Source organism: Bidens hawaiensis, unplaced genomic scaffold, assembly GCF_021521415.1.
Source record: "Bidens hawaiensis isolate Kalapana, Puna unplaced genomic scaffold, B.hawaiensis_p1.1 tig00006359_1, whole genome shotgun sequence".
Lineage (NCBI taxonomy): Eukaryota > Viridiplantae > Streptophyta > Magnoliopsida > Asterales > Asteraceae > Bidens > Bidens hawaiensis.
This window is the reverse complement of record NW_027491424.1, coordinates 1,243,906-1,250,646: the sequence shown is the minus strand read 5'-3', so window position 1 is coordinate 1,250,646 and position 6,741 is coordinate 1,243,906.

The window sequence follows — 6,741 nt, the reverse complement described above, 5'->3', positions numbered from 1 at the left end:
TCCATAGAGATAGTGCCTCCATATCTTCAATGCAAAGATTATGGCGCCTAACTCTAGATCGTGAGTTGTATAGTTCTTTTCGTGCACCTTGAGTTGACGAGAGGCATAAGCGATCACTTTCTTTCGTTGCATGAGTACGCATCCCAAACCAGAATGAGACGCGTCACTAAAGACAACAAAGTCCTCAATACCTTCTGGCAAGGCCAGTATAGGTGCTTGGGTGAGTTTTTGCTTAAGTATATCGAATGCCTCTTTTGTTTTGTTCCCACTCATACTTGATGTTTTTGCGAGTTAGAGAAGTTAGGGGAACGGCTATACAAGAAAAATTTTCGATGAACCTTCGGTAATAGCCGGCCAATCCCAAGAAACTTTGGATCTCGGTTGGCGACTTTGGAATTTCCCACTTAGAGATAGCTTCAATATTTGCGGGATCGACTTGAATACCATTCACATTTATGACACGCCCAAGAAATTGTACTTCGTGCAACCATAACTCGCATTTCGAGAATTTGGCGTACAACTTCTCGGTTCTAAGTAATTCAAGTAAGGTTCAGAGATGGTTTTCATGATCATCCTTAGATTTAGAATAAATAAGTATGTCGTCGGTGAATACGATTACAAATTTATCTAAGTAAGGCTTGCAAATTCGATTCATCATATCCATGAACTTGGCTGGCGCATTAGTAAGTCCAAATGGCATAACGGTGAACTCATAATGGCCATACCTTGTTTGAAATGCGATTTTTGGAATATCCTCGGATTGGACTTTGAGTTGGTGGTAACTAGAACGAAGATCGATTTTGGAAAAGAAACTTGCGCCTTGGAGCTGGTCAAATAGATCATTGATTCGAGGGAGTGGATAACGATTTTTTATTGTGACTTTGTTGAGAGCTCGATAGTCGATGCACATTCTCATGGATCCATCCTTCTTCTTGACAAAAAGTATTGGCGTTCCCCATGGCGATGAACTCGGTTGAATAAAGCCTTTCTCGAGAAGCGCGTCGAGTTGTTTCTTTAGTTCCTTCATTTTAGTTGGAGAAAGAAGATACGGTGCCTTAGCGATCGGAGCAGTACCGGGAATAAGATCGATCCTAAACTCTACTTTCCGATCGGGAGGAATTCCATGAAGTTCATCGGGAAAAACATCAACAAAATCGGAGACAATAGGTACGTATTTTATATCCTTTGGTTTGGATTCTTCAGAGAAGTAGGCCATGAATGCTAAACATCCTTGATTTAAACATTTGTTAGCCCCTAATCATCGAAATTATGCTAACTTGCCAGCGTCTTTGTCCCCTTCAATTCGAATGGTTCGTTTATCAGGGGCTTGAAGTTCAATGGTTTTTCTATTGCAAATGATTCGTGCATGGTTGTTGGATAACCAATCCATACCAAGTACAATATCAAAACCAGCAAGAGTCATTGGTAAAAGTTGAATAGGCAGAATATAACCAGCTAAAAGAATTTTTCCATTTTCAAGAGCTTCGGAGATTTTGACTATTTCGCCGCTAGCAGTCTCGACGCTTAGAGTTTTATTTAGTTTTGTTAAAGGTTCGTTTAATAGACTACAAAAGCTATAATCTATAAAACTTAGATTGGCACCCGAATCAAACAAAACTCTAGCATAGGTGTCGTTGACTAGAAACGTACCAGTGATGGTTTCTGGCATGTCAGCAGCCTTTTCCGTGTCAATGACAAAGACTCTTGTGTTTCCCTTCTTGTTTTGACCACCTCCACCAGCACCATTAGTCGCAGGTTTGTTCTTGGGAAACTCGAAGCTTAGATGTCCCATCTCCTTGCAGTTATAACACGTCATTTTATTCTTCCAGCAATTGGCCGTTGCGTGGCCGGGTCTTTTGCATGATTCACAAACAGTTGATGAAACGTGTCGGCATTGCCCTCGGTGGAGCTTTCTGCAAATCTTACAAAACGGTGCGTTTGAATTAAATCCGGTTCGGTTTTGACTTGCACCCTAGCCTTTGAAGTGGGTGCTTCCACCAGTTCTTCCTTGATTGTTGGTCGTTGTCATCTTCTTGTCTTCTTCTTTGTTGCGGACAAGGCCGCCCATCAAATATCCAGCTAACTCCATCGCGGAGTCGGCAGTTTGAGGAATATTAGACCTCACCATGTCATGGATTTCCCGCGGCAATCCCCATATATATCTCGTGACTTTGCAGCTGGGGAACCAGGCGACAGTACTCATGGAACTTTGTGTTGTACTCTCGGAGATTTGTCCCTACGACCTTATGGTTTAAGAATTTAGTTTGGATTTGGTCGGTTTCGTGCATCGGACAAAATTTCGCCATCAACATTGCTTTGAACTCTTCCCATGAAAGATTGTATAAAACTTGACGTCCTTTGCTCAAGATCAGTGTGTTCCACCATTCCAACGCCTCGCCCTTGAACATTTAGGCGGAGTAGTGTATCATATCTTGACTTGAACATTTGTTTATAATAACAATCGATTCCATCTCCTCGAGCCACCTAACAGTCGTGATAACTCCCTTGTCTCCATGAAATTCTTTTGTCCCAAAATACTTGAAGTCTTTGAACGAACATCCACCAATATTCAACTTCTTAAATTCTTGACGAACACCACCATCAGCATTTGACTCGTGAACACTCTCCTCAATATGGGATGGTTTCGTATGGGATTTAACGGATTTTCGCTAGAGCTCAACGGATTGAGAATGTTTTGATTGTTTGGATTAAGATCTTGCTTCCGATTCAGCCCTAACGACTTCTTTTATCATTCTTTGAATCTGATTCATATATTTATCAGGAATTGGTTCATCTTGTTCTTTCTCGGGGTCTTTCCTCTTTTCTTTTCGATTACCAACTTCTTTTTGGGCTTTTTCAATGTTATTACTTTGTTGAGACATTATTCTTTTTCTTTTCAACTTTTTCTTTTTATCTGAAATTTTAACAAATTTCTTTCTTTAAACACACATTTTTATTTATTCAACATATGTTTATATCGTATATGATATATACATAGATTATTACATTATACATACGTATATATACATCCATATTCGATGTATATATTTATACTTATCCATACATAAGACATATATCACACAAGGTTACATTTTAACACACGCACTTCCTTTCCATCACTCATCTTCAATCCTTCATAAACTTTCTTACCACCTTGGTCAACTTGTTACATTTCCAAAGAAGCTTGTCTCCTATCTTCTTCTTTTTCTTCTCATCTATCGATATCTTCTTTCTCAATTCATCCTTCTCATGCAGGGCTCGATCCAGGTATTCTTCCTGTGACTGAGGAATCTCGTTGGGATATTCGTATCTTGGAGGTAGGTCGCGGTAACCCATCATCACTACGTCAAAATGGTTCTTCGGGTCTGGATATAGAGATGCGGTCACGTCAGATGAGTAGTTGAAGAACACCTCGGCGGCTTCGTTTTGTTGGTGGATTTCATCCGCTTGTTCCTCCTCCGTTGGAATTGTGCCTTGATAAGGTGGGAAGATTGATGATGCTTTGTTTCTCAGTTCTTAAGGTATTGCATGTACAGATCGACAGAGCCATAACTCAGGTTTTGGGGAGAGAGGGATTCCTTCATTGGGGTTGACACTTCATTTGGGTTCTCGGGGTATTCTTCTTCCGGGTCCTCTTCGGATTCTTCCTCCGGATCCTCTTCTTCCTCGGGTTCTTCTTCCTCCATTAATTGAACAGTCTCTTTCACAATCGGGGGCATCCAAAAACTCTCGTAGGGCATCATTACTCTTATCTTGGGCTTGAGGGATGGTCCTTTATCTTTGTTGGGACGGAAATCAACTGAGTCAAAGGAAGAGCTTCCAGTGTGCCATCTAAGTTGGTCAGAATGGCATTGCATCCAGTCAGATGAGGGAGATCTTGGTTCCTCCTTGATTGTTCGGTTGGAGAGGAAAGCGTATGATGGGTGAGGATTTGGTGGTAGGTATGTTGAAGCTCCAGTTGGGTAATACGGTGGTACTTCGGATGGTTGATATGTTGGGATCTCAGATGGGTGATATGTTGGAACTTCGGATGGGTGGTACATGGGGATTCTTGGTGGATGGTAGCTTGAGTGTCTCGGTGCTTGATATCCTTGCCATGGTGTATCGTCGGGCAGATTGATCGGATTTTGTTCAGTATCGGGAAATTGAAATGGTTTGGTTAGATCATGTTCTATGTCTTGATCAAAAAATGCTTCATAATAGTCTTCACTCATATTATCTTTTGGTAGAGGTTCGGAAATTCCAGCCTCCTTGGCTTTACGTACATAGTTCTCCATCATGTTCTTGAAAGACATCTAAGAAGTTGGGTGATTTAGAGTGAGGAGGGAAAGAAAAGGTTTACCAGCCTATCTTATCCCTATTTCAAATAGAACAAGTAATGAAAATATTTTTCCTTTACTTGGATCGAAGCTTAGGTATTATCATGTAATACCTAATTCGGTAAGATCGATGGCTCTGATACCAACACTTGTCACACCCCAAACCGCGGCCTAGGCGTGTGACTCATATGTTGGTACCACATTTATAAATAAATCAGAGTTACGGTTTAATAGCGGAAGTCTTGAAAACATGTGAATTTAATTATAATATTTACATACAAAAGACGGGATTTAAAAGTTTCCCGTTTAATGTTAAAAGATTACTTGTTTAAGTTTTACAAAACCACCATTCATTTTATAATAAGTTAAACAAAAAGATCTGAGCCATCAGATATCTTGAGCACTTCGTTACTCCAAGCCCTAACTTTGATCACCTACAAAATGTTAAGAAAATACGTCAGCAACGAATGCTGGTGAATATGCTGACGCTAAAAATATTTTCTTTTACTTAATCACCCCTCGAGACTTTGTAGGTCTCGGCCCATCGTGGCTTAGGAATAATCAAGTTAAAACAACACAACTCATAAACTCAAGTCTCTACACTCAGATCCCCTAGAAAACACCGCAGCGTTCGACTAGTTGAGTGCCTATACGTATACACAATGTCATACTCCCCGCAGGCAGCGTAATTGTGACCAGGTATGATGTGCCCATCACATATGTAAGGATCCAGACAAACTTACAAGATAGCCTGAGGCCAGTGTTTATACCCTTGTTTATAAATGTTTTGGAGACACTTAGTCTCATGCAAACCTTTTCATTTGTTTCATGTTTGACTCGTTTGAAAACAAGTTTGTAAAGTTGGGGCGTATTCACTTTTTTTTCAATTTGGATCGGCTTTAAACACCGTCCGAGGATCTTTCCCGTTGCTATCTCGCACCTATAGTACGAGTATAACTGTTTGTTAGTCGGATATACAATCCGGCTTAAGACCTTTAGTCTTATTTTATAAACTTTACCTCGATAAACCTTTAGTTCAAAATCTCTTTTACTTTAAAACCTCTAGTTAAAAAAAGTAATATTATAAACCTTTAGTTTATTTATAAAACCCTACGTTTCTTCTTCTCTAAGAAACGTATTCTTTTCTTTTCTTTATTATTTAAGAATAGTTATTTATTACTTAAATAATATTTCTATAAGAAAGAATCAAGTATATATATAATCTCACATGTATATATATATATCTTTATTATTATTCATAATTTCTTTCTTTTACTTTTCTTTGTTATATATTTTCTTTTATTTTTATCGAGGTATCGAGTATAACCTCGACTTAAGGTTTAAGCATTTATAATATTTTATTATTATTTTATTCGGGCATTATGCCTGCCTTTACATGGCTTATAAACCCTAAATGCTCGAGCAGCACTTCAACAACGTTTCACCTTCTTTATCTTCTTGCTCAAACTTCTTTCTCGTCACCTTTCCTTGGCACGCAAATCTACGAACACCAATATTTCACCATTTGTTGGCACGCTTAATCATCATGATGTCGGGGATGGAAAACTCCTTCTTGGTGGGTACGTCAGTGGAATGTGGCACAAACTACGAGAAAACTGTGGTACGGAAAACGAGATAACGATCGAGGGTTGGCACGAACTTCAAGGTATGTTATATGAAGCTAGAGAGATGTTTTAGTGAGAGAGAGGAATCAGGTTTTGGTGTGCAAATGAGAGAACCCGGACGTTGCTATTTATAGACAATTTTCAGGGGCCCATCGCGATACGCGATGGCCCTTTGGCTAGGTCCGTCGCGTATCGCGATGTAGCCATGGCCAGTCACAACGTAGACCCGCCACGTGGCAGGCGTTGCGCCACGTGGCGACAGGTGGCGGACGTGGTGACACGTGGCTGAGATTGTGCCACTTGTTGACACGTGGTACGACACATGCCTCAGTTTCAGACATCCCATCGCGATGCACGATGGTTCTCTTCTTCATACGCGATGGATCAGGGAAACAGATTTTTCATTTTAAACCCTAAGGTTTGAAATTGACATTTTTGGTCCCTATACTTTGGAAATTTGACATTTTGAAATCGAAATTTTCACAATGTTATAGTAACAAAATAAAATTTTGAATTTTTTTTACACATGTGTAATACGTAAGTGTAAGTAATGTATAAAAAATTACAATATTTTTTAAACACCGATTCGACTTATTACACATGTGTAACTAACATTTAAACTTGTGTAATCATCAAAAATACTTATTCTCTCTCCTGATTTATTTTTTAATTAAAATTAATCGCAGCCAGATATTTCATATCATTTAATATAATGTATGGGTCCAAAATTGAGTTCTTAAAGTTCTTACAACTCATCAAGTTCTCAAAATATCCCTTCCATATATATATATATATAT